This window comes from Canis lupus, chromosome 17 (assembly GCF_011100685.1).
Source record: "Canis lupus familiaris isolate Mischka breed German Shepherd chromosome 17, alternate assembly UU_Cfam_GSD_1.0, whole genome shotgun sequence".
In the NCBI taxonomy this organism is placed as follows: Eukaryota; Metazoa; Chordata; class Mammalia; order Carnivora; family Canidae; genus Canis; species Canis lupus.
This window is the reverse complement of record NC_049238.1, coordinates 5,644,571-5,669,753: the sequence shown is the minus strand read 5'-3', so window position 1 is coordinate 5,669,753 and position 25,183 is coordinate 5,644,571. Positions and strand designations below refer to the sequence as shown.

The 25,183-nt window shown below is 50.4% G+C and overlaps 1 long non-coding RNA gene across 27 annotated transcripts in view; it reads left to right on the top strand.

Annotated features, from left to right (window-relative positions):
- LOC111090473 overlaps positions 1 to 25,183 on the top strand; it is a 251,626-nt gene that overhangs the window by 212,032 nt on the left and 14,411 nt on the right. For 17 of the 27 annotated variants that reach the window (XR_005372014.1, XR_005372021.1, XR_005372012.1 and 14 more), the window contains one exon: positions 12,902 to 15,667. This is a non-coding gene — a long non-coding RNA (uncharacterized LOC111090473). Of the gene's footprint in view, positions 1 to 12,901; positions 15,668 to 25,183 lie in introns of those variants that run through there. The other 10 variants (XR_005372007.1, XR_005372003.1, XR_005372005.1 and 7 more) reach the window with 7 other exon arrangements.

The following is a 25,183-nucleotide window of genomic DNA, read 5'->3' as shown; positions in this document are numbered from 1 at the left end:
TTTAAGATTATTTATTCCAGTGAGAGAGAGAGAGAGAAAGAGAAAACATACAAGTAGGCCGAGCGATAGGCAGATGGAGAGGGAGAAGCAGCCTCCCCGCTGAGCAGAGAGTCCAACGTGGGGCTCGATCCCAGGACCCTGGGATCATGACCTGAGCTGCAAGCAGACGCCCCACTGACTGAGCGTCAAGGCCCAAGAGACAGCACAATGTGGGGCCTGTATGACAGCCAGAGCACAGAAGTGGTTGTCATGAGCTGCCTCGGGGTACTGGTGTGTGCGCACATCTAAAATTGTAACCTCCAAAGCAGAGTGTGTGCATATGGGTCCAGTCTCCCTCCTATGCTGCCCAAGTGCTGTTCACCGGCAACCTGGTGAGCACCTGACCTCTCAGAAGTGTGGTTTAATGTTCAAACTTCTATTCTCAATTCCTAGTGACTCAATGTCTAGACACTTTTTAAAAAATATTTAAATTCAATTTGCCAACATATAGCATAATCTGCACAGTTTTAATATTGTATGTGATACATATCGATAACCCTCATAAACAAAACTCCTTTGGAATCCCAATGTTTAAGAGCGTGAAGACATCTGGAGACCAAAATGTTTGAGACCTGTTGATCTGTTTGATGGGGCTAATGCGTACCTGGATATGTGGCATGGGATGCTTTCCTCTCGTTCACTTACTGAATTACCTATTTGACTATATTTTGGGGACACAGCAACAGAGAATCCAGTGTTCCCACCTTCAGGAAGCTGAACGTCAGTTGATGTGGAGGCTGGGCTTGCCCTCTGCTCTGTGTCTGTTAGGATTCATTGCTAGCCTTGCTGCTCCCCTTTGCAAGCTGGTTTTTGGCTCTCAGAGCTGTGGACAAACGCTCTGTCTTGCACGGCAGTTGAGGTGGCCACATGGATGACCCACATGACAGTAACTGCTGTTTCTCCTTTTCTTCTGTGGGGCAGCCTGAGCGTTCTGGGGCTACTTTGTGGTGGCCGTAGGTTAGCAGTCCCTTGCACCCAGCGCTCCAGGGCGTGCAGCCCTGTGTTGTTGACCACCGATCACACTCCCGACAGATAACCATCTCCAGCGTCCCTTCACTTGCCACTAAAATTGTAGACAGATCTCTGAACACGGTTTGGGTTCTGTGGTCTCAGGTTGGTAACTGTTTTTCTACACCTTGCTCCTCTTTGAAACAGTGTTCCTGTGCTTGGTCCTCAAAAGAGTGGCCTCCTTAGACTGAATTTTCTGCTCCTTTTACCACTTGGGGTTGGAGAGGCCATGCGTGCTGTCAAACTTCTCTTTTAACTCTTGGCTTGTTTGCGGCTTCTTTCATCCTTCTGTTGAGTGCATGACCCAGTTATCTTGCCTTTAAATGGGTAGCAAAGGCGGATCGGAACAAAAGAATTTTCAACCACTTTAGGAGGAAATTCAGGACCCAGTGATACTTCCCATTGGTTTGGCTCTTGGGAAATTTCATCTTCTGTTTCTTTACACTGGATTTTCCGAAAAACTTCCAGGGCTTTAATATGTGCCTGACTATTTGATGAGTGACATCATTTTACCCAAAATAGTCACATGGAAAGACTGAGTACAGAAACAGGCATGTTCTTTGGACTAGTTTTTACCTTTCTTGCTATTACCCTGTTTTTTCTCAGGAGGAAGGAGTCTTAGCTGATAAATATGTTACTATATTATAGTATCATACACCCCCTCCCATTTCCAATAAAATAATGATAATAATAATTAGCACTAAGGGATTTTGCAGTCTGCACTTATGCCTTAGAAACATTTAATTTGATTTTATCTGAAACTACTACCAAAAATAGGGCAAACCGTATCGTGCATCTTCTACGCTAGTCTTGGCTTAAGTCACTTTCCCGATGTTAATTCATTCCATTCTCATCCCAGTGCTGCGAGTAGAGTTTGTTCTCTCTCATTTTACAGTTGGGGAAACCGAGGCAGGAGAGGTTGAATGACTTGCCCAGGCCACACGGCTAATGTGCTGGTAGAGCAAGATTCCATTGTGGCTGTGATTATGACCATATAGTGCTTTGAAGGATCCCAGGATCACCCAGTGAGAGGGTCACAGAACACTTAGTGGATCACAGCTCGCCGAGTGGATCCCGGCCCACCCACTCGATCACTGAACTCCTAGTGGGTCGTGGAGCACCTGCACAGCACCTCACAGGCAGAGTCTGGAAACAGAGCGTTAAACGTTCCCTGGGTACCCACAGTCTGTAAGCAGGATAACTTACTTATTTTTCAGGGTCCTTCCTTCAGCCTCACCTGTGTGAGGCTCCCCCCTTCCTCATTTCTGAGCCTAAAGTTGCTGGAACAGTGAGGGGTCCATGGTGGAGACAAGAGGAGGGGAGATCTCCAGGGAAAGAATGCTGGGCCGCCAGCTTCACTGCATGGTGTCCTCGGAGTAGAGAGAAGGTAGGCTCTGGGCCACTGATTCCGCAAGAACACCGGCCCCGGACAGCTCAGCCCAGACCTCAGCGGCCCGACCCCAAGCAGGCTGCCGGAGATTTGCTCCGAGCCCCAGACGCGGGGCCCGTCCAGCCAGGCTTGGTTTTAGGGGTAGAAGATGGGATTTTCCCATTCTTCGTCACACTGACCGTGCCACCACTGGCACATCATGTGGCTCTTTTTATTCTGTAAAATGTTATATATTTTGAAGGTCGCAACCAATGCCTTTGCTGCGCAAACCAGGGAGTCATGGCCGCGGAGCAGACTTGCTCAGACTCGGTGGACGGCCCTAGTGAGGCAGGACGGTCGCGCGGCCGAGGTCGGCTTTCCCAGTGAGGCCCCCCCGCCAAACCCCTCTGTGCAGATGTTCCCGTGGCCTGGAGCTCCCCAGTTTGCAGCTCGCTCTGCTCCTGATGCATCATTTATGGGCTACCTGCTTCCAGGGCACGTGATGGCCCGTGTGTCCCTAGCCAAGAGCCTCAGCTGTCTGGGGCATTTATGACGACGCAGCCACCGCCAGGCTGGCTCTGCACCGGCGCCCGGGGTGCAGCCTGCACGGCCTTGCTTGCCCCTCCGTGGACCTGGCCACAGGCACGTGCCCTTCTTTTGGGTCCGGGACCCCAGCGGGGTAGGGATGGCAACTCCTGGGCGTTTTCCCGGTGCCAGGAGGGGAAGGCAGCGCGCTGCGCTCAACGCTGCCGATGCCTGTCGGGTCTGACGCTGGCCCTGATGGTTCCCTGGCTGCGGACCACTGCACCCCAGGAGTACACCCAACGAGCCTCACGTTACCGACGAGGAAGCCAAGGTCGAGAGAGGCCGAGGGACTTAGACGTGCTCCCGAGCTGGCGTTGGCAGTGGCCACTGGCCGCAGAGGGTGTCAGTCTGCGTCCCTGCTGGGGCAGTGGGGGGCGGAGGAGTGAAGGCAGCGGCCAGTCCTCTCGGCCCTCCCTCGGCCCACAGCCTGTCCGCGAACCCCCTGAGCAGCGAGGACCCCCTGGCAGGGCTTGCAGAATCACAGCCAAGCCGGGGCGTGCACCGAACTTCGTTTACCGACTGGCGGCTCTGGGCACTTGTGTCAGTGGCGTGTGTCCCCGTGTCTGACTCGGGGACCCCGGGACTCAGCGCCCAGGGCCCCAGGGCCCGCGAGAGAGTATGCAGAGTCCTCGGCCCAGCCTACGGGAGGTGGGGGACCTGCCTGCGTCCCCTTATTGTGGCGACTCCCTCGTGGGGTCCCCGGGGCCCCTGGCTGGTGCTCAGGAACACTCCTGGGTGAGCAAGTTTAATGAAAAGTGGAACTAGGACGCCTGGGTCGCTTAGTGGTTTGGTACCTGCCTTCAGCCCAGGGCGTGATCCTGGGCTCCTGGGATCGAGTCCCATGTCGGGCTCCCTGAGTGGAGCCTGCTTCTCCCTCTGCCTGTGTCTCTGCCTCTCTCTCTCTGTGTCTCTCTCTCTGTGTGTCTCTCATGAATAAAAAAAAATATATATATATAAAAAAGTGAAACTGGCTGCCGCTGGCTTCTCTCCCAGCCACAGCCCCGGGCCAAGCGGTCCAGGGCGTGCAGGTAACCCTCCCCGATACCTGTCCCACCTGCCTCCGCACCTGGGGGCAGCCCAAGCATCCATCTTCAGGGGCAGAGGGGCAGCCGGAGCGGTGCTGTGGGATCAGGTGGGAACGCGCAGGCCGGTCCCTGAAAGAGAGAACGGTTCTGGTTCATCTTCAACAAACGGGGGTTTCATTCCCTTTGGCCTGGCGGTGGGGGGTGGGGGGTGGGTGACCTCCAGTAGCCTTCAGCCTTGAGTGGGGACCACGAGTGCTCTCTCCAAGGGGCCCGGTGCACAATTTCGGGGGCCTGGGGGACCCCTGGGTCCAGCTGGCTTGAGCAATTTTGCATTCAAGAGAAGAGAGGGGTCCTCAGGGCAGGCCGGGCTGAACGACAGCAGTGAATGTACCCAAGGCTGTCCGTCGTGGCATTTTAAACACTTGTGTCATTTAATGAAACTACAGTCTTTACCGTTAAAAAGTGGCCACAAGAATGCTAGTGCTTTCTATCAACTCTTTTTATCCTTTTGACCGACCTACACGTGGAAAACAGTTCTGGACCCCTCAAGCATAAAGCACCTGAAATGTCATCCCAAGGTCCCTTTGGTGGGAGGGGGTGACTCCCGTGAGGGGAGGAAGGAGCTCGCCAGCCCGCTTCCCTGTAGGGTCACAAGTGCACCTCTGCCCTGAGTGTCTCCACGGGCTTCCAGAAACCTGCCCGGGCTCCCTGCTGAGATGCCATGGGACACACGTCACTGTCCCCGCCACCGTCTGAGGCCCCCCCCCCCCCCGGCCACACGGCCAGGCCAGCGCGAGGACCCCGGAGTGCCCGGAGCCCCCTCAGAGCTGAGTCCACGTCCTGCCTGTGGTGTTTTTACGCTCAGGAGCCTGTTGGCCTTTCAGCAACAGGAAGCAGCCCCGTCGCAGAGCCCCCGACCTCCGCCCCGCTCTGGGCTCTGGGCACGGATGGAGCTGCAGCCCCGGGGCCGGGGGCTCAGGGGGCGCCAGGTGGAGCCGGGCTGTGACCTTGGCAGGGTCATCGGCTGGGCAGAGCTGTCCCCTCAGCCTGCCTTCTTGGAGCGGGCCTCCCTGTGGCCAGCTGTGGCCCCGTGACCTTGGCCGGCAGGGGTGTGGGAGGCGGGGGGCAGGGGTGCAGTGGGCAGGGCGGTGGGAACGGCTGGCCTCTGTTAACACACCTGTGTTTTCCTCCCAGCTGTTTGCTTCACAACGGGGCTGCTGCGCTCTTAGCAATTGGGCAGCGTTTCACACCACCCACCAATACCCACTGCTATGTCACATTCGCTGGCACGCACCATCGGGGTTGATCTGCTTTATTTTATTTATTTTTATTTAAAAAGGGACACCAGAATCCTTTATGGCTGGGAGTAAGCCAACCTGGCCCAGTGTAGAGTGCAGAAATATTCCATCTCCCTTCTGTGCCCAGAATTATTTTTGTTTTCTTCGATACACAACCTAGATACGGCTCAGCAAGGAAATCGGTTGATTTTTGAAACCAAAACTCCTTTCCTGTTTATCGGTTTTGAAAAAAAAAAAATTCCGCCGTTGTCGATCACGATGCCAGTTTATCTCTGTGGGTGGTGCTTGATTCATCTCCGCTCTTGGGCTCCCAACATTGCACTGAAGGAAGGAGCCATTGCGTCTTCCAGCCAAGACGAGTGAACTGATGTCGTTATTAGGATCGATCCTTAATCCCCCACACAGGAGGGGCCTGAGGATGGAAGGCACAGGGGCTCCGGCCCCAGCCCACCGCGGCACTCAGGAGAGAAGTGACCGCAGGCAGGTGCCTTGCTCCCCAACCCAAGCCTCCTGGGCTTCCTCGTGCACCGAGCAGCATGCCGGGGGGTAGGGGTGGGGGCAGCTCTTCCTGACCAGGTGGCTTACTGCCGTCGGGTGCATCTTGTTCCACTACAGTTTAAGCTCCGTGAGGCCAGAGGCTCCTCCCGCCCCTTCTGTCCGTGGCTGTGTCTCCAGGGTGTGGTGCCCGACACCGAGCACACACTCCACAAATATTTGTTGAATAAATGAATGAATGAGTGAAGAAATGGACACCAGGAGAGGTTTGGGAACACAGGCTTCTCGAAGTGCATTCTTTTCATTAGTAAGGTGACTTGAATCCCTTAGGACAGATAGGGGAGAAACGAAATACCCAAGGTGGAGGAGAATCTGGTGCCCGCCCACCGTCTCCTGCTTCAACGTTTCTCTTACCCCCACGGATAAATGAAGCCCCTGCAGACGTCGGAAGGTGTTAGAAGGGGGATGAGTAAAAGGAGAACATGACCCTGAAAATCTGCAGGTGCCCAGGTAATGGGGGCCCACGTATTAAGGATCTTAATATTTAAGATTATGCATTTGACCTACAAACTGTTGAGTGAAACGCCTCCTTACCTCGACCTGGAGGACCAGCCTCAAACTTGGAATTCACATCCCTTGGGGCTTTAGTGCAGCTGCTTTAGCAGGTGGCTTCCAGCCGCTGCTGCCCTGAGTCGTCCTCCCTGCATGCATAACCCCTCTCGAGGTGCATCCTGGACCTCACTCCACTGGAGGGGGCCTCCTGCTCAGCGTGGATGCTCTAGGTCCTGCATCCAGCTCCACTGTCACATCTCCAATGGGGGGCGTGGTCCTCCTGGATTCAGGGCTGGACATGCCACAGTGGGTTTTCTAGAGGAGGAAGGAAGAGCAGGGAAAGGGCAGGCAACACAGGCCCTGGACAGTGGCTGGGGGATGTCTAGGCCAGGAATTCTGGGGTCCTGAGTGCCCAGGGCACGATGTGGGGGGATCATGTGCTTTGAGGGGCACGTCCCTGGCCCCGTAGACTCCCACCCCCTTGGAGAGAGGTGTGGCAGGGGACATTAGAACGGGGGCCTCTGAGGTGCAGGATCAAGGCAGAGACTCCCCTGGTCAGGGAATGCCCCTCTTCTTGTGGCTGTGACAAATGCTCAGCTCGGGAGGGCAAGGGGCGCATAGAAGGGCTGACCTCTGCTTCCCTCAGATGGGAAGTTTAGGGCAAGATTTTAGGTGAGCTCCCTGAAAGCTATTCCCTCGGGCCGCCAGGGCCCAGCTGGCTCTCCTGCACACTAAGAACAGCCCTGCAAGGCACCTTCTCGGATGTCTCCCACTCTGACTTTCACGGCAGCCCTCGTCAGACCAGCCTGAGCCCTCATCCCCTTTCACAGAGGAGGAGACCGAGGCTCCAGAGGCTGGCAAGGCTGGTTAGGACTGGTCTTGCACAGAAGAGGTTCAAGGCCTCAGCCAGAAGTGTGCGGCTAAGTGAAGGCAGGGACAGGTGTAGGCCGAGACCTCTCCTTCTCTGCACGGATGCTCAGAAGAGAGGCCTCCCCCAAGCAGGGTCAGGATGGGTCCAGTTCAGCCTGTGGTGTTCGCCTGGGCTCTGGGTTTTCCTTGATCTTGAGAACGTGAGTGCTCCGCACTGCTCCGACGGTCTGGTGCCCTTGCTTTGGGGGCAAAGGTGGCTCTGGGCAACTTAGCACCCCCTCCAGACTTGAAAATTAGCCCAAGACTGAGGCACAGCACAGCACTCCCCTCCCTGCCTGCTGTTGACTTCTCAGAGGGACCCCAGGACCCTGAATCGGACACAGTTTCCCCTGCCTTCTGAGTTCTCTAGGCCTCTCTTGTCTCCTGGGCCCCAGGGCTCCTACTCAGAAAGAGCCCCGGAGGCTTCCGCCCTCTCTGAGCCCCTCATCCCCAGTAGGGCAAGGGCAGAGGCTGCATCAGATGTGGAGGCTCAGACCACTGGCCCTCCTAACCCAGGCCTCGAGGCTACCCGGAGAGGCCAGGTGACCCCCGGGAAGTGTAGGTGCTCATTACTGGTGGGGTGACTGTGAGCAGGTGCAGGAGACGGGAGGGGCCTGACAATAGCTCCCCAACTTTGCTCCCTTGGGTGGGCCAGTCCACGGCAAGGCTCTTCTGTGGCTGTTTCCAGAGGTCCCATGTAGCAGAGGGACCCTGGTGTCTCTCGCTGGTCAGTGGAGCGATGCAGCTTGGTCACCTACCACCTGTGCTTGCTGTCTATCCTTCCCTCTCTTGTTTTCCCTCCCCTTACTGATTCTGCCCTGGACCTTATCATCGGGAGAATCTAAGCCTCGCCCTGCTTTCTCCTTCCTAGAGAATGTGAACTAGGTCAAGCCTCAAGGTAGCTGTCTACTGCCTGGGTTTTCTCAGTCTGCAGATTTATCTCTCTTCGGACTGTTGCTTCTGGGCTTCCATTCTGGCTCTCGTGTCCCTTTGTAAAATTCCTTCTACTCTAGCCTCCCTGGAGAAAATAACAGAACAAAACAAAAATGAATCACAGAGGGGTAGATTCTCAGATGGAGATCCTGACTCGCCAGCTTCACTAGAGGGGTCACTGTATCACAGTACTTAGGGAAGTGGCCTCGATAGTCACACCGTCTGTGCCTGCACCACAGCACTTACTGTGCGACCTTGGGAAGGGTACTCAACCTCTCTGGATCTTAGCATCACCTTCTACAAGATGAGGATAATGACAACATTTGCACTATAAGATTGTTGAACAGATTAAATGAGATAAGGTCAGAGCCAGGGCCACAGTAAGGACTCAATAAATACTAGTTAACATTATGAGCTACGGTCTTTGTTGAGTCTACCTTTGTTGACTTGATAGCTCTAAAAAATATTTGATAACAGTGGCCATTTGTTGAGTGTTTTTCACCCACCCAGAACTCTGCCCAAACCTTTTCACTTGACTGTTCGGCATTTTGTAGCAAGGAACCTCAGGGCCCAGATCAACCAGATGCCCAACGTGTTGAGTTGGAAGCTGTGCTCTGGTCAGTCTGATGCTACAGCGTGTGTTATCTCCTCTATGTGGCATCGAAGAACATTTCCATTCTTCCCTGGACACCTGCCCCTTCTTTTCTTCACAAAGCTTCCAGGCTGGCCTTTGGAAAGGACAAGGAGGAAGGGACAGATGTGAAGCCATGGAAGATGGGCTCCACCAGGAGGTGAAGGTACGGGGGCTGGAAGCAGCTAAGAAGCAAGCTTATGGCAGGTGTTACCATGTACAGCAGGCCCTTCCTAATGAGCAAAACAACAAGAGAAAACTGACAAATATATTTTGGCTTCGTTTGAAGGCGTGAAGAGAGCAGCCCAGCTCCGAGAGACATTTCCACAAGACCCGGGGTGGGGCCTGCTCTCGCGACGCAGGAAGCACTGTGGTAACTGCCTAGGATGGAGGGCAGTGGAGGCCCCGCACGGTGGACGGGCTGATCGGGTTGTCTGTGGTTCCTCTCTTGTGGACAGACACGTCTGCCTCTCAGAGCCCATGTCCTCTGTGGTTGGATAGTCACTTGCAAGTGTGAGCGGCCGTGAGAAAGGCAGGCTGGACAGAGTCCAACTGACTTCTGTTGACAGGTGAGACCGATGTGTGTGGTCAAGCCCCACCATTCACCTGTGCCGGCAGAAACACTGTCCTGTCGTTAAGCAGCAGAAGCACAACAGTTATTCTTTTTTCTTTTTGAGTTGATATGAAAAGTGGCTTCTTCCACTACCTTGAATATGTGATTGTGTTGAGTGAGATGCAAGGACAGCCATGAGGTTGTGGCCGTCATTGTTGGCTCCTTTGGGAGAGTATTGGTTGGGTCCTTCCACTGCTCGGAGGTCGCTCTTTCATCTTCAGAGCACTTTGCAGTCACCAACTACATGCCCACCCCTAATCGTCTTCAGGCTGAGCTTGGCTGTGGTCTTCCAGGGTAGCGTGGCACCCATCCCACCTCCTCCTCAGCCTTAGGAACCTGCTTGCACTGGCAGGTATTCTAACATCTAGAGCATGACTTATTTATTTACTTTTTTTTTAGCCAGGGTTGCATGACTTACTCTCCCTTTCAGTAGCTGTCTGAGATTTGGCTTCTTTTTACTTAGTTTACCTTGATTACCAAAAGATACCTTCTAGGCCTGTAGGTGGGACTCTAAGGACCAAGAGATGAGATGACAAAACCCTGGGTGACTTTCAGGTGTCACAAAGGGCCTTCTGGTTTGTTTTGTAGAGGAAACATGGAAGCTCTTCATCAGCATAGATTTATAATTAAAGCTGAGTAAAGTGCAAGTAACACTCCCAGTTGTGATTTACCAACTTCCCTTTGGTATTTGTGGATTTTAGAAATAAGATAAGTTGAGTTCCTCTCCAGAAATCTCCTCCTTGTGATTGCTGATCTTCTGTTATTAAGAAACGTGGCTTGTGTCCTTTTTTCATTAAAAAAAAAAAAAAAGTGTGCTTTGGAACAAAGGAGAAATGTTTAGAAGACTGATCTGGATTTGGATTTTGGTTCAGATGTTCAGTGACTTGGGACCCTTGGAAAGCAAATTTCCGAGCTTCCCTTTCCTCATCTGTAACAAGAGGATAGTAAAGAGTATCCCAGAGGGTGGTAAAGATCAGAAGTAATGTGTGCGGTAAAGAGCAGAGGGCGGAGTTGGAATGGGAGCCCCTTCACTGAGGCAGACTGGCTGGCAGGCCAGCAGAGTGCAAGCAGTCATCAGATAGTGAAAGTACCGAGGCTGCTCCATCGACGCCGCTGCTTCTGTATTTATACTGTGGAATGATGAGTGAAGGAACAAATCCTGGCGGCATCTGTCAGTGAAGAATCAAATTACCGATGGGAGAAAGAAGATAAAAGCCTCGCAGGGCTCTGCACTGACTGCTGGGTCTTGGTTCAAAGAGAAGGAGCACCTGATAACTTCTAAGGAGACCGTGTCTCTGTAGCAAGGACAGCATGCCTCAGTGGATTTGATCATTTAGGGACTCTGGAAGTGCTTTCTTGATGGGTAAATACACCTCTACTTCCTGCATTTTCCAACCCAGATGTAAGATACTTGCTTGTTTGTTAAGTAGATTATTTTCTTTCTGAAACATCTCCTCAAGGAAGGACAGCAGGCTCTGAGTAGAATGGTATGGATGTCGTTCTTGGCTCTTCTCAATGCATCCCTTCAGGTGCCAGATTTACACTCCCTCACATGTGGGTGAGGGTTTGGAATGGGTGGTGCCTGGGGACTTCCTGCTTCAGGAGCCTGGGACCCATAGGGAAGTGGCCACCTAGGTCATGTTCTTCTCATGCTGGAGCACAGGAGCTCAAGAGGACAGAACGACCGTGCATTCACGCTTAAGAACTGTTGTTCCTATTGTGCTTGCTCACATCCCATTGTCAGAACAAGCACCTGGCCAATCCCATAGTCATGGGGCAGGAAAGTGTGCTCTCTTCCAAGGGGGTGAGGGAGTCACTATTTGCTGATCCATAATTCAATTTATCACTGCCAATCTGAAGGCCAAGAATGTAATTAAACAACTTCTCAAGCTCTCTGTCAGCTTTGCGTTTCTTCAGTTCTTACACAAAGCATTCCAGGGAGTTTAGCTCTTCTTCAGTGGAAACTGTCTAGTCACGCCCCGATCAGAATTCAAGGCCAAGCAGGGACCATTATTTGAGCTGTAGTTGTTTGGTATTCACACATCCCTAATAATCTTGGAAAGTATAATGTTTTCTAACAGCTGTAAAGACAAGAGATTCTAACATGGTCAACTGTACATAATATCCATGAAATTACATTGAATAATGTAATGATGTGTTATGCTGTCATTAACACGTTATGAATACCTAATTTGAAAGGTTAATGAAATTGACAAACGTGATCGCTACGGGTATCATCAATACCACTTAAGGACAAACCTCTTGTTTTCATTTATGGAATCAACTCGAATGGGAAGATTCCACCACTACAACTGCATTCTTCTGGTCATAAATTAAGAGTCTGCACGATATATTTTGTTTTACTTGGCGTGCAGGTTTCTAAAATATCTCATACTGCAGGTCTATGTATAAATGCTATTTGATAAAACAGGATCATGATTATTTGAAATGACCATTTTGTGGTTTCTCTGAAAAGGGTTGCACTTGCTAAGGATGAATATTTCTTTGGTTGGATAGATCAAAAGCAGTGTCAGGACCAAGGACAACTGCCATGGGAAAGTCATCCTCCACAGCAAGCTGTGTTACTGCAGAAGGACCTTCCCGTCTGGCCTAAAGGATGTATAGCTCATCTTAAAACTGGGAAGGATGATATAAGAAGACTCTTTTGTTTCTCTCCAGATCCCTGGGCAAGCTTTTAGTCTGACTGATTGGTTTTAAAGCCATTGAATCTATATCAATAGGCTAATCAATGCCTATAAAAAACAAATAGAAGGGGCTCCCTTTATTTTCATTTGTAATGTAACTGCCCTACAAGAACAGTTATCATCTATGTTAATATTTTCATATAAAGAAAAATTTTGTTCTTGAGTGTCCATGTTGCCTCTACATCAATAATACCAATACTGATACTAATACTAATAGTACAACATTGATAAGAGTAATGACAACAGGGATGCCTTTACATTATACAAATCACCTTAAATACATAATTGGCTTGAGCCCTTTTAAAAATCTAGTGAAATTATTGAGGAAACATCGTAACTTCATTTTGTGAATGATGAAATGAGGTCTGACTTGCCCGGAGTGTAATGGTCAATGACTTGCCCGGAGTGTAACAGTCAAGACATGGCAGGCTGTGACTTGCTAATTCTGCGCTTTTTTCCACTACGCCCCACAACGTTTCCATCTGCAGGCTTCCAGAAGCCATGGCTTTCTGTTAGCCATTTGTGGTTACATATTATTTTTGTTTAAGATGATTTTTTTTCTGATTACCAAAGTAACAAGTGGCCATTGTAGAAAATTTGAAAATATAGAGGATCATAAGGAAAAAATAGTAACCGCCCTACTTCTGGACTCCAGCCCTGTAGAAATAACACATATTAACTCTTCTGTGTGTGTGTGTGTGTGTGTAACTCCATCCTTCTTTGTCCCACGTTCTTTCAGATGGTTGGACATGACCAGTGAGGATTTTGGAGAATACCAAGTCACAAAACTGACCCAACCCTGAGCCTCATGGAACCACATTCTGGAACCACAGAATCTGGAGGTGGAAGAGACAAAATGTAGGAATTGCTTTTGCAACATACCAGGAAAATAGTCCTTCCAAATTCTGTTCAACAGCCTCAGGTAGCATCAGCCTGATTGCTCGCCTGTCACTGTCCCTGGATGGTGTCTCAGGCTGGCCTGAGGCTGCTTTCTGGGTGGGGAGGGCTTCATGGAGAGTTCTGAGAAGACAGAATGTTCTCTCCTCATTCCTCAGACTCTCAAGTCAACTTCACAAATCAATTTCAAGTCACCGAACCTCTCTGCACCTTAGTGCCTTCAACTATCACGTGGTGGCACAAGCATGGGCTCAACACCTGGAACGGTGCCCCCCCAGAGCTCATCCTCCAGAGGTGAGAATCACTGTGATTGGTATTATTATCCTGATCTCTCTTTTAGCCTCCACCTAGCTCCTTGGCTGTAGGCACAGACTGAGTCCAGTAGTGCTCACTGGTCCCCAGACATACCATGCACCTGCAAGTCTCCCCCCGGGTTTGGGCACCTTTCTCCCCAGGGGAGGCTCTGGAATACCCTCCTTCCTAGCCTGGAACCCACACTGCACCCCCTCCCACCCTCTTGGAGAACTCTGACTCACCTGAAGGAACTCAGCTCCAACCCGTTGGCCCAGGGCACCCGGCCTCAGCGTGGGAGCCCAATGACTGTGGTGTGTGTCCAGCTTTTTTTTTTTTTTGGAATATTTATGTAAACATCTGTGAGCCTCAGCATTCTTACTCTTAAACCAAAGGAAATGTTGTTGTGAACATGAAATAAGGCGACCTCCTGCAGCTGTGTGTCGGGTAACAAGTGTGCTTGGAATGCCAGCCATATACCCCTTCAAACCCGTCTTTCCTGGTGGTCCTCACTGCAGCTTGGGAGGCACGGATGGCTACAGGTGAGAACGCTGAGCTTTGGGGGACAAGTGACCAGCTCAAGGCCACCCGGTTCCTCAGGGACTGGGGTCGGAGTTGAATCTGGACTTCAGACCTCAGACCCTACATGTCAGCTACTGTAAATCTGCAGAACTATCGCGACTGATTTAGTGATTTCCAAACTTTTTTGAATTGAATTATTAAATCAAATAGAGCAGTGGAATACTATGATATTCTTATCTTGTATTTCACTAATTTATTTGGATTTTGTGCTGGGTTTTGGATGTCATACTGTCTGGAAAGTTGGCAAAACTTCTATTTCCAAGGGAAAAAAAATAGATGGATAGAGGAGTTGCTTTCTCAGCGTGGAGCACCACAGGGAGTCTCTCTCAGGCTGCTTAGTCTTTGGAGGTTGAGACCCCAAATGCTGCAACACATGCATTCAAAACCCAAAAGGTGAAGTAGATGATTCTTCTTCTTCTTCTTCTTCTTCTTTTTTAAAAGATTTTATTTATTTATTCATGAGAGATACAGGCAGAGGCAGAGACACCGGCAGAGGGAGAAGCAGGCTCCATGCAGGGAGCCCGAGGTGGGACTCGATCCCGGGACTCCAGGATCACGCCCTCAGCTGAAGGCCGACGCTTAACAGCTGAGCCACCCAGGTGTCTCGAAGTAGCTTCTTCTGGCATGTTCGTGATGTCTCCTGTTACCAGAATCCATGCCTGGGAGTGACAACAGTACACACACACGTGCGCACGCCCTCTACTCTGCATAGAACATTATTTTTTCAGCCTTGCTTGTTAGTTGATGTAAGCCAGCCAGTAACCCCATGGGGTGTGTGTGCGCGTGTGTGTGCACATGTGCCCGCCTACTGCCCCCAGCCCACCCTGGCTCTTCCTGGCAGCCCCGAGGGGCCGTCTCCCTAACCCAGATTTGGTGTTGTAGCTTGCCTTTCCGCTTCCGAAAGCACATCAGGTATGAGTCTATCTCGAAGGCTGAGGATCGGACTTGAAAAGGAGCCAGCTCTCATAGTGTCATTCCTGACAGATTTCTTAATTAATCTGCTCAGATTGTCAATAATGTAATTCACTGTTGATTTAGAAACTAGTTATATGAGCACTGCTAGTGCCATTGTGGGAAAACATCTGAATAATTCAGCTAATAGATGGGAAACTCACCCAGATTGCTGGGGCACAGGGAGGGAACAGCTAATTCGAATGAGATGAGCTCAAGCAGGGTGATTCCAGCAAATTCCAGGGAGCGGGGAGAGGTTGTCATATTACTGGGGGCAGCAGCTGCCTGGTTTAATTATTGTCATTTTGGTTTTTGGAAAAAAGAACATGGGTCTGACACTCTTGCAGGCAGAGGCCATTAACACTCTCGAAAAATACTGTAGTATTTCAGGGTAAAGTGTGTGATCTAGTTGATTACTGACTCTAAGCTACTTTCAGCATGTTAGTGGGTCTTATTCTTGCTATTTTATTATTTTTATATGATTCTTATTTGAAATATGTGAGCGTAGTAACATATATCATCAAAGAAATATAAAAACGACTTTTGTTTTTCCCTGGGAGGTTCATAGTTATTCGGGTATTTCCCAGAATTGATCAGATGTATCCTGGGATTATGGTGATCACCCTTTTTACACCAAAACTTGGAGCTGCATTGACCATGAAGTTTAAAGACTGCTGACTCTAATCATGTGAAGAGTCTTACATAAACATAAAAACCCAATCACTTTTAGTTATACACTTAACATTTCGTTTTTATCGAAAATAATAAAATTATATGAAGTCGAGCTGTTATACTAAATTTTTTGCTATAGTGGTTAGAGTTTTAACAACCCTTAAGTGCAGATGAGTTAGTGCTTAAATGTAAATGTTAATCAGAATCATGGTGCTTTTGATAGGAAATGGTAATTCAGTTCCATTCATTGGCAGCATCTCACACTTTTCTTCTGTTCCCTGTCTCTCCCTTTCTCCCCCCAGCATCGTCACATGCACGAGAGCTCATGGGCACAGACATGGGTGCACACACACCACTCTGCACACTCACCACTCTGCTCACACACACACACACACACACTCTATCACCTCTCTCCCACGTTTCTATCATGAGGTCTTCAGAAAAAGGCAAAGAGCAAACACTATTCAACGCTGATCCTTTGACCTTGACGCACTTCTGGCAGGTGAGGGTCAGTTCTGCAAGGGCTCTGCTGCCTTGGATTTTAATAAAGGCAGGACTGACTTCACATCCTAAACGGCCCTGGGAGGCTTTGGGGGGTGGGCGGGCGTAGGGAACAGAAATGCAGCACGCAGCTCCTGAATGCATCTCTGCCTGTGTGGAGGGAACGTGTGTAAAGCGTGGCGTGGGTTACAACCAGCCTGGCTGCATCTAACGCCCGGTTAACAGCGGCTCGAATGAGGTAAAGCGTCTCCCTCTCACTGAGGAAGTGTGGTGCGTACAGCCGAGGCCCGGGATGGCCGTTCTCGGGTCACCAGGGACCCAGGCCCCTCTGTCCTGCTGTTCTACCACTCCAGTCCGCGCATGATTGGCTTCCACCTCATGGTCATTTCATGGTCAAGATACTTGTGGGCGTTCGCCATATCACATCCATATTTCAGGGAGAAGGAAAGGGGAAGAGGACAAAGGGCACCACTCCCCTCCCTTCTGCTTTTATTGAGCAGCCGTCCCGGGAGCCCTCCTTCCTTCGCCTCTGCACATTTCGTCTTGCACATCCCTGGCCGGAGCCCAGAGGGCCACACCTAGCTGCAGGGAGGCCGGCCCACGTCCTCTCTTCAGCTGGGCTCAAATAACTCTGCTGTTCTGTTCCTGGAAAAGAGGGGACCAGATAGCTGATGGAGCCTGAAGGCCCATTCCTGCAAATAGTAGATGCTTTACAACAAGCCATTATTATAGCTCTAATGAAACCGCAAATAAATGCTTCCTATTTTTATCGAGTGCCTGCGTATTTTGAATTGAGAAGATGATCTGAAAAGAGTATTGTTCCATCATAGCCCAAGACCACAGCACTGATCAGGGCTCTCTGTCACTCGCCCTGTGTCCCTAACACATCCCCAGCTCCAGGCGGGGAGACCAAGGGCTGATAAGTGCTGTCAGCGTGGGGAGAGTGGGCGACAGGTCCTCGAGTTTCCTAATAATGCTGGGCTATTTGGAGAAATAATTTGTTGTTATTTATGTGTGTGGTGCTAGCATTCTCTGATCATGTATTCCCTGGAAATCTAATTTGTAAATAATTACTTGACAGAATGGAACTGGCTGGAAAATTTTGAATAGGCGGAGACGGAGGCGGGCCCCCGAGAGGGAATTTTACCTGAAAGGCCAAGCACCTGAATGGTCTGATTGCAATTTCTCATCTCTCAGCAGTTAGTAGCTAATAAGGTCCCCAGTTAAAAAAACAAATTCTCGGGCTCCAGACGCAGCGGACACACATAGCTGGTCGTTAGCAGAGGTGCTGGGAGCAGCTGGCCCGCTGGCAGCGCTGATGGGACGCCTGTCCCCAGAGCGTGGAGCCCACGACACACGGGGCTGCTCTTCCTGCAAGAGCAGGAGGCGCGTGTTGGGGGGAAGGAAGGCTATGGGCTGAAGACTTGAGTCGCTGCCAGATTCTCACGTCGCAGCTCCAGTTCCCCGCGTGGCTGCGTTTGGAGATGGGGTGTCTGGGGAAGTAACTAAGCTTAAATGAGATCATGAGGGTAGGACCCTAATCCAATAAGAGTAGTGTCCTCATAAAGGACTCAATGCCAGGGCCTCTCGTGTGCGCAAGCCCCTAGGAAGGGCACGTGGGGATGGTGAGAAGCCAGCTGTCTGCAGGCCGGGGAGAGAGCTCTCCTCGGGATCAACCCCACCAGACCCTGGCCTTGCACTTCCAGCCTCTGACCTGCAAGAAAATAAGTGCCTGTGGCTGTGGTTTCAGCTGGCCTGTCTGTGGTGCTTCACTACCACAACTAGGTGGGGAAACGGGACTGGACGGATCCGATCCCCACCAGTGGCCTCCAGAGTCTTTCTGGGGCTGCACTGATGCTTGTTTCCACCACCGAGAGTGTGCGTGTCGTGGGCCTCCTGCCGGGCTCGCTCTCTGCAATGAATACCCAGCTTTTCCCTCTCCTATCCGTTCTTTCCTCGGGTCATTCATTTCGGCAGAGTCCCTGAGCATCTACTGACCCCCGATGTGTTACCTTTACATCGACAGCAGCAGGAAGAAGCAGCAGCTCGGGTCCTGGTGGCGGCCTGTCAAGGGCCAGTATTAGTTCCCTCCTAGGAGCCCTTGCTGTGGGCCGGTTCTGCTGCAAGCACTCGGTAGGGCTGAAGCGTAGGAGGTTTGCACTAAGCCTGCAAGGTCGGGGCTGCTATTACCCGATTTTGCAGGAGAGGAAGAGACTCTGAGGGTGAACTGGCTTCTCTAAGGACCCCTAACTGGTAAGTGGCAGAGCCAGGAGTCACAGCCAGGCAGTCTGCACCTGGCCCCACACTCAGCTCTATTTTTACAACCCAATTGGAAAGTGTGTCCATGGCTCAAGTCCAGGCTCTGTGGCAGCACAACGGGGACCTTCTCAGGGGTGGTGAGCGAGGGAAAGTCTCCCCAGAAAGTCATGTCCAAGTGGGGATCTGGAGGATAGAGCACTGGGTGTGAAGAAGAAGGGAAGGTGCTGTAGGGAGCAGGGGAACAGGGCAGCCGCGGGTTGTGCTGGGAGGATAGGATGCTGGAGGTGGGGGTGGCAGGGACACAGGTGTGGGGCAAGGGGTCTGCATCATGCAGGGAGGGGATGGAATACCCACCAAAGAGTCTCCATCAGGGGAAAGACATGGTCTCAGTGCATTTTAGAAAGATTACCATGGCCACACTGTGGGAGTGGTGGGAAAGTGGGAGGAAGAGCAACTCCTCTTGAGGCAGGGAGCCCGGTCAGAAGGATGGCCTAATACCAGGGACGTGGGGGAGGCTTGCAAGGCTGTACAGGTAACTGAAGGGATAACCCTGTGGTGAGCTGGACAGCTGACTGGTTTTCTGGAATTCTGGGAGCTGGTTATTAAATACGACCACTATTAAAAATAAAGTTGTGGGCACCTGGGGGGCTCAGTGGTTGTACATCTGCCTTTGGCTCAGGTTGTGATCCCGGAGTCCTGGGATCGAGTCCCACATCGGGCTCCTGGTGCATGGAGCCTACTTCTCCCTCTGCCTGCGTCTCCGCTTCTCTCTCTGTGTGTGTCTCATGAATGAATAAATAAAAAAAATCTAAATTTTTTTAACAATTTATAATTAAATAAATACTCAAACTTATCACTTCCTAAATCTTTCACCGTCAGCTATTCACTGTTATCTATCCGCTTGAAGGTATCTACATCCATCACATCTGTCCGGTGGACACGACGGTATGCTGTTGTGGCGGGGGTGGGGGTGGGGGTCACAGCCGGTAGGTAGCCTGAAACTTGCTATTGGTCCACGGAAGTATTTACACCAAGGAAATCGGCAAACGTTGCAGGTGGAGTTTTTTCTTTTCAACACACGGTGGATGAGTCACCATCTTCTAGAGATAAAGAACAGGAAGGAAACCCATTCATCCTTCCAGGCTCCATGTGGGAGCCTTCTCCAACCTTCTCCTCTGGAGCTTCCTGACAACCAGGACTCCTTCCTCATAGCGTCGATCTCTCACAACCCACTGATGTCTGCCTTCCCTTTCACGATGCGAGCATCTCGATTCTTCTGTAGGCAGAGCTCAGCCCAGAGTAGAGCTCATGCTGCGCCTGTGAGTGAGTGAGTAAAAGTGGCTTCACTTTTTTACATTTATCTCTCTTGGGCCTTTGGCGTGAGCCCTCCGTCACTAACGGGCAGAACGTTAAGCTCACGATAGGCCCCAAACTGCTTTCCATCTGGGAAGCAGCCCGATGCTCAAGTGACATTTCACGTAAATGTGTGTCCCACTTGATGTTGAAACGTCTACTGAGGAACTATGTGGAAAAAGACCACTTTGGGAAGAAAGTGCTTCGAAGGCGACGTGATGGCCCACTGAGCTGAGGAAAATGTGCCTGGGGAGGGAGGACCCACACATCAAAGGCATTCTGAAGGACGATTTGAAAGGAGAGCCACATGTCCAGATCACCTTGGGGAAAGCTGTCTTTGTAACTGATCTGAATCAAGGGCAAGAGGGCACAAGGACATCAGATTTGTTTGAAGAGAATAGCATCCTGTTAGTCTTGGAAAATAATTACATGAAACCACCAAAGCACCACTTCCTCCCTTCCCCCATGTACCCTCCATGCCAAGTAAGACTCTGTACATCAAAGAGTCTCTGAGCCCTATGCTCACCCTTGAGTCACCTCAGTTAACCATTTGAGGGCAAGTGCTCAGAACGTTGAGTGAGGGGGTGGAAAGAGCTCCCAGCCCCTCCCTTGAGGTTCCACTGTGTCACCGTCCTCTGGGGCTCATTCCTCCAGGCTTGGGCAGTTTTTCTAGAACCCAAGAGTCAGGGACCCAAGCTCATGGGCTAACTCCACCAACCACCATGGGAGCCTGGGAAAATAATGTTAAAGTTTTTGCCCCTTCTGGTTGTTCCCTTGGTCTGTAGGCCTCACCTGGCTGTAGGGAGGTCCAGGGAAGTGAACTGCCGTAGATTCCAGAGCTGTGAGCTGCTGTTCTTGGCTTTACTGATGACATTTCTAGTGTCTGGGTCCCCTATCATTTCACATGAGAAACCTAAGGCCCAGAGATGTGAAGTGACTTGATGAGGTCAAGGGCCTGATAGGTGGGTCTGTGGGTGGATCCCATGCCCCTTCTGTTAGAAAATGCATTCGACTCTGGGTGGCTTTTCTTGTTGACTCTTACTTATCAGGCTCATGACAGGTTAAGTCATCTAATAAGAGAAATCCACTGACACTCATTTTGCTACGAATTTCCATCCAGAGAGTACAGACATGCCCACACACCCCCAACCTGTACCTTGTGCCACTTGGTTTGAGGATGAGTAGAAGTTCACACTCTTTTAGCAGAGCCACGTGAACTAGGGGAGTGCATGCTTCCTCTCTCTCCCTGGTTTAATACACTATAAAATTGAATTTTGCATATCCTGTTCCTTCTGTACATTGTGCACTCAGGACCTCAGCTCTCTGGATAACCTGACCTTACACGGACCTCAGCCACCCCCAAGGCAGCCAGTGTCTTGTCCTTCAATGTCTCGCCCTTGCCCTGGGGAGGCATATCATTTCCCTGCTAAACCTTCCCAAGCATCTCCTTGGGACCAGAGGTGCCCACATTAGCACTGGCTGTGTTCGCTTGCACACTGACTGGTTTTGCAAGGCAGACAATGAGCTAGACACAGAGCTGATGACTGCGCTACACTCCAGCGAGTGCCCGGAGGGCCAGCAAGCCCTTCAATGGAGTGCAGAGCCTTCGAGTGTCCCGTCTCCCACCAATGCCACCCTGTGTGTTCCACTGTCCCTTCGGCCCAGCAACAGAGTTGGCCCTCAATAAATGTGTATGTGTGAATACATTCCCGAGTCGTCCCCACCTTGCCAGCTTTCCTCATTCATTCATTCATTCATTCATTCATTCATTCATTCATTCATCCACTCATTCAATTATTCTTTCATTCAACTTTTGTTGAGTGCCTATAACATTCCAGGCACTGTACTAAGTACTGAAAGTATAGAGACGCGTTAGGTACACACCCTGCCTCAAGGAACCTCCTTCCAACAGGGGAGACAGAGCCTTCACCTTGCAATGACTTGAGTGCAACAGTGGAGACATGATGAGGCATCCAGGAGAGCAGGCCTGGTGGATGGGAGGCTCAGGGTATCTGAGGGGTGGAGGAGGGATTGAGAAAGGCCCCCCTGGATGGGGGAGGCCAGGAAGTCCCCCCAAGGTAGGAGCACTGAGCAACGGTGTCTGCAGCAGATTGGCCCTGAAGGTCCACGGGGGGACATTGGTCTTTTGAGAACAGATGCTGTCTTCTCTTTCAGTGCAGCTTTCCACCAAAGCTTCTTGCTCTGGCTTCTGGGGTGACACTTAGATCAGGGACAACACTTGGCTCCTGAGTTTGACCTATTGGCTCCCTGATCCCTTTCTTTCCTTTGCCAGCATCTTCCAAGTAGGCTCAAGAAAGTAGGACCTCTGGGCGGCCCCAATGGCTGAGCAGTTGGGCGCTGCCTTCATTCCAGGGATGATCCTGGAGACCCAAGATTGAGTCACATGTCAGGCTCCCTGCATGGAGCCTGGTTCTCCCTCTGCCTGTGTCTCTGCCTTTCTCTCTCTCTCTCTGTGTCTGTCATGAATAAATAAATAAAATTAAAAAAAAAAGATAGGACCTCAATCTCCATCCTTGTCCTCTGGAGCCCATGGTCCCACCAGTGTAGCACGCAGAACACTGCTCCTCGTGGAAAGCATCTTACTACCCAGGGGACTTCAATAATCACCTGTGCTTCCTAAGGCAGAGTGGCCCTATAGTGCAGCTTTCAAACCCAACCCTCAGGACAGATTTTAAGGATTTTTAAAAACGCAGATGGTCTCCTGAGCAGGCTTCAGGTTCCAAAGAAATCAGAAGCCATTTAGAAATACTGTGGCTAGCACACAGAGTGTGCACACCTACTTCACGCCTGAAGAATTGCCCATTTCTTTACACCCCTTTTGATTACAAGTCCAGGATGGGCAGACTCAGGGCGAGTTCCTTCTGATGCTGAGTTCTTGTTAACGACCTCACAGAAGCATAAAGCCAAATGGGACTTGGATTTCATATTTGTTCACACTCTTGATTTATTGAGAGGGGAACAGAGGTCAAGGGAAGTTGGAGGTAGATCCTAAGGAAAGCAGCTAGTGGGGGACAGAACTGGAGCTCCGTGTCTTGTCTCTTATCCCCTGTGCTCGCCACCACATCTCACTCACTGGCTTCAGAGCAGTAACTTCTAATTCAACTGACCAGCTATGGTCAACTACATGACAAACACTGTGCCAGGTGTCGTGGGATGACACCAGTGAAGAATGCAGAGCCTTGGTCTTTGAGTAAACAGGGCAAAGGCTCCTGTTTGTTAAGCTCCTGTTTATTGCTGCCTGGCATCATTGCGGAGTAGGAGGATACGAGCATCTACAATCTCCAGAATGTTCCTTTGAAAAATGCTATTTGAACCAGGACATGCACATCATACTGAAGTGGGTGAGGACGCGGTGGAGAGTCCCTGATATACTCCGACTCTGGGACACGTTTGGAAACAAGCAACTCTTAAAATCACTCCTTCAACTACGATTTTGACCATGGCCCTTGCATTTTATGTCTAAGTAAAACAGAAATTTTTGAGTTCCTTTTTTTCTTTTTTTTTTTTCCACTTTCCTGGGGTGGATGTGATTGTTTAAAGCTGTGAGCTGTGAGCATTTTAAATGCATGCACATTCTCCCATGCTTACACTTTTACACACACACGTGCACACACCCACACATGCACACAAACGTACATGCGAGGAGCTTTCCTTTCAAGAAGGAGTAGCAACAGTCCGCACGCAGGCTTCTGCGCCATAAACTCTTCTTCAGCTAGATTATATGCAGGACAAGTGCTGACTTTCAATTTATACCTCTGACACGAGTCATCGGGTGCTTTGATTCTTAGTTTATTTGTCCTGTCTTCAGTAAAATGGATTGAATGCACAGTTATCCAACCATGACGTGGCGCCTTGATGTCTCCAATATGGGGCTGATGAAACCTGAGTGCCTGGCACTATCTTACAGGAATATAAAAATTTGATTTGGGCTGTAGCCAGCCCCCCTCCTGCCCTGGAACATGGGTGGAACATCTGGGGAAAGCACTCAAGTCATTGACTGCAGCCTTGGGTATTTGCCTAATACCTGCTCTATCAGAATCTGACTCCGCGCTTCCAGTTGGTCTCAGATGCAGCTTATATAGCTTATCACAGTAATGAATCTTGCTTTCATATCTCCCATCCCTTATCTTTTGAAGTATTATACAGAATTATGGCTTGATTTTTAAAAGCTCAGAATGAGATAACTGTATTAATTTCTAAATTAAAATTTCAGTTTTCCACACTCGCCCAGTTGCCATACCTTTCACTTCTCTTTCGGAGAGATTGTCTTTAGAGATGTCCTCCTAGAGCTGAAAGGGTTAAGCCCATCATCTGTGAAGGCTTCAGGGATTTTCTGAATGCTCTCTCATACTCTGTGCATAAATTCTGTGTGTTTATGAGCCTTTGCATATCCTTCTAGAGAGAAGGTCCACATTTTCACCAGAGATTTGGCCCCACGGGGTTAAAAATCTGTTGGAGAGAATGTTCCCTTGATTTGGCAACTAGAAAGGATCTGGGATGCCATATAATAAACATTCTCATTTCACAGATGGGGAAACTGAGGCCCAGAAAGCTGTTATTACTTTTCCCTGGGGCCAATGCAATAAGATAGTGACAAACAGGGACGCCTGGGTGACTCAGTGGTTGAGCATCTGCCTTTGGCTCAGGGTGTGATCCTGGGGTTCTGGGATTGAGTCCCGCATTGGGCTCTTCACAGGGAGCCTGCTTCTCCCCTCTGCCTGTGTCTCTGCCTCTCTGTGTGTCTCTTATGAGTAAATTAAAAAGAAAAAAAAAAGTGACAAACACCATGGGGGAGTCCAGGAGCAAAAATACAATTTTCTTTTAACCTGGAAGTCTGAGCACCTTTCATGGTTCTGGGAGAACCATGGCCATCTCTGTGCACAAGGAGCTAGGATGTTTGATGTGTTTGGAAAGGACCTTTTCCTCATTTGCCTTTTTTGGTAATTTCCCCCGGCAGCTGGGAGGTATCATAAGATACCCACAGGCCTGTTCAGAAAAACCCTGTTAAACTTCCCACCAGTGCCAATACCGAGTGCTGTTTTGGGCCATTAGGAATCGCCACCCCTCGGGCACCCACCCTGCCGTGAATGTGTGCGTGCCCTTGTACTCAAGGTGTGAGTGTGCCCGAGAATGCAACTGCAAAACATGCAGCAGGAGGCTCATAAAAGGGAACCAAGAGAAAAATATCTCAAGTTCCACTTTTGTTTAACACTTGGCTCCTTGGGGTTCTTAAAGACGGTATCTGTTTAAGGAATGTCTTCTTAAGCCTGGATGGGTGGCCTTACAAATGAGAGAACCCACTCGACCTTGCTTTCTTTTGCAAGATGTAAGCTTGGTGGAAATTTGAACACACTGGAGATGCGCTTCTCTGCCGCAGTCCCAGCAAGGGCTGTAATAACTGTTCCCAGACAGTGGCTTCTCATGGGGGGACCTTGATGGGCTGGCTTGGGAGCCCTGGCCTGGATCTCTGGAGAAGCTCACCATGCACACGGCC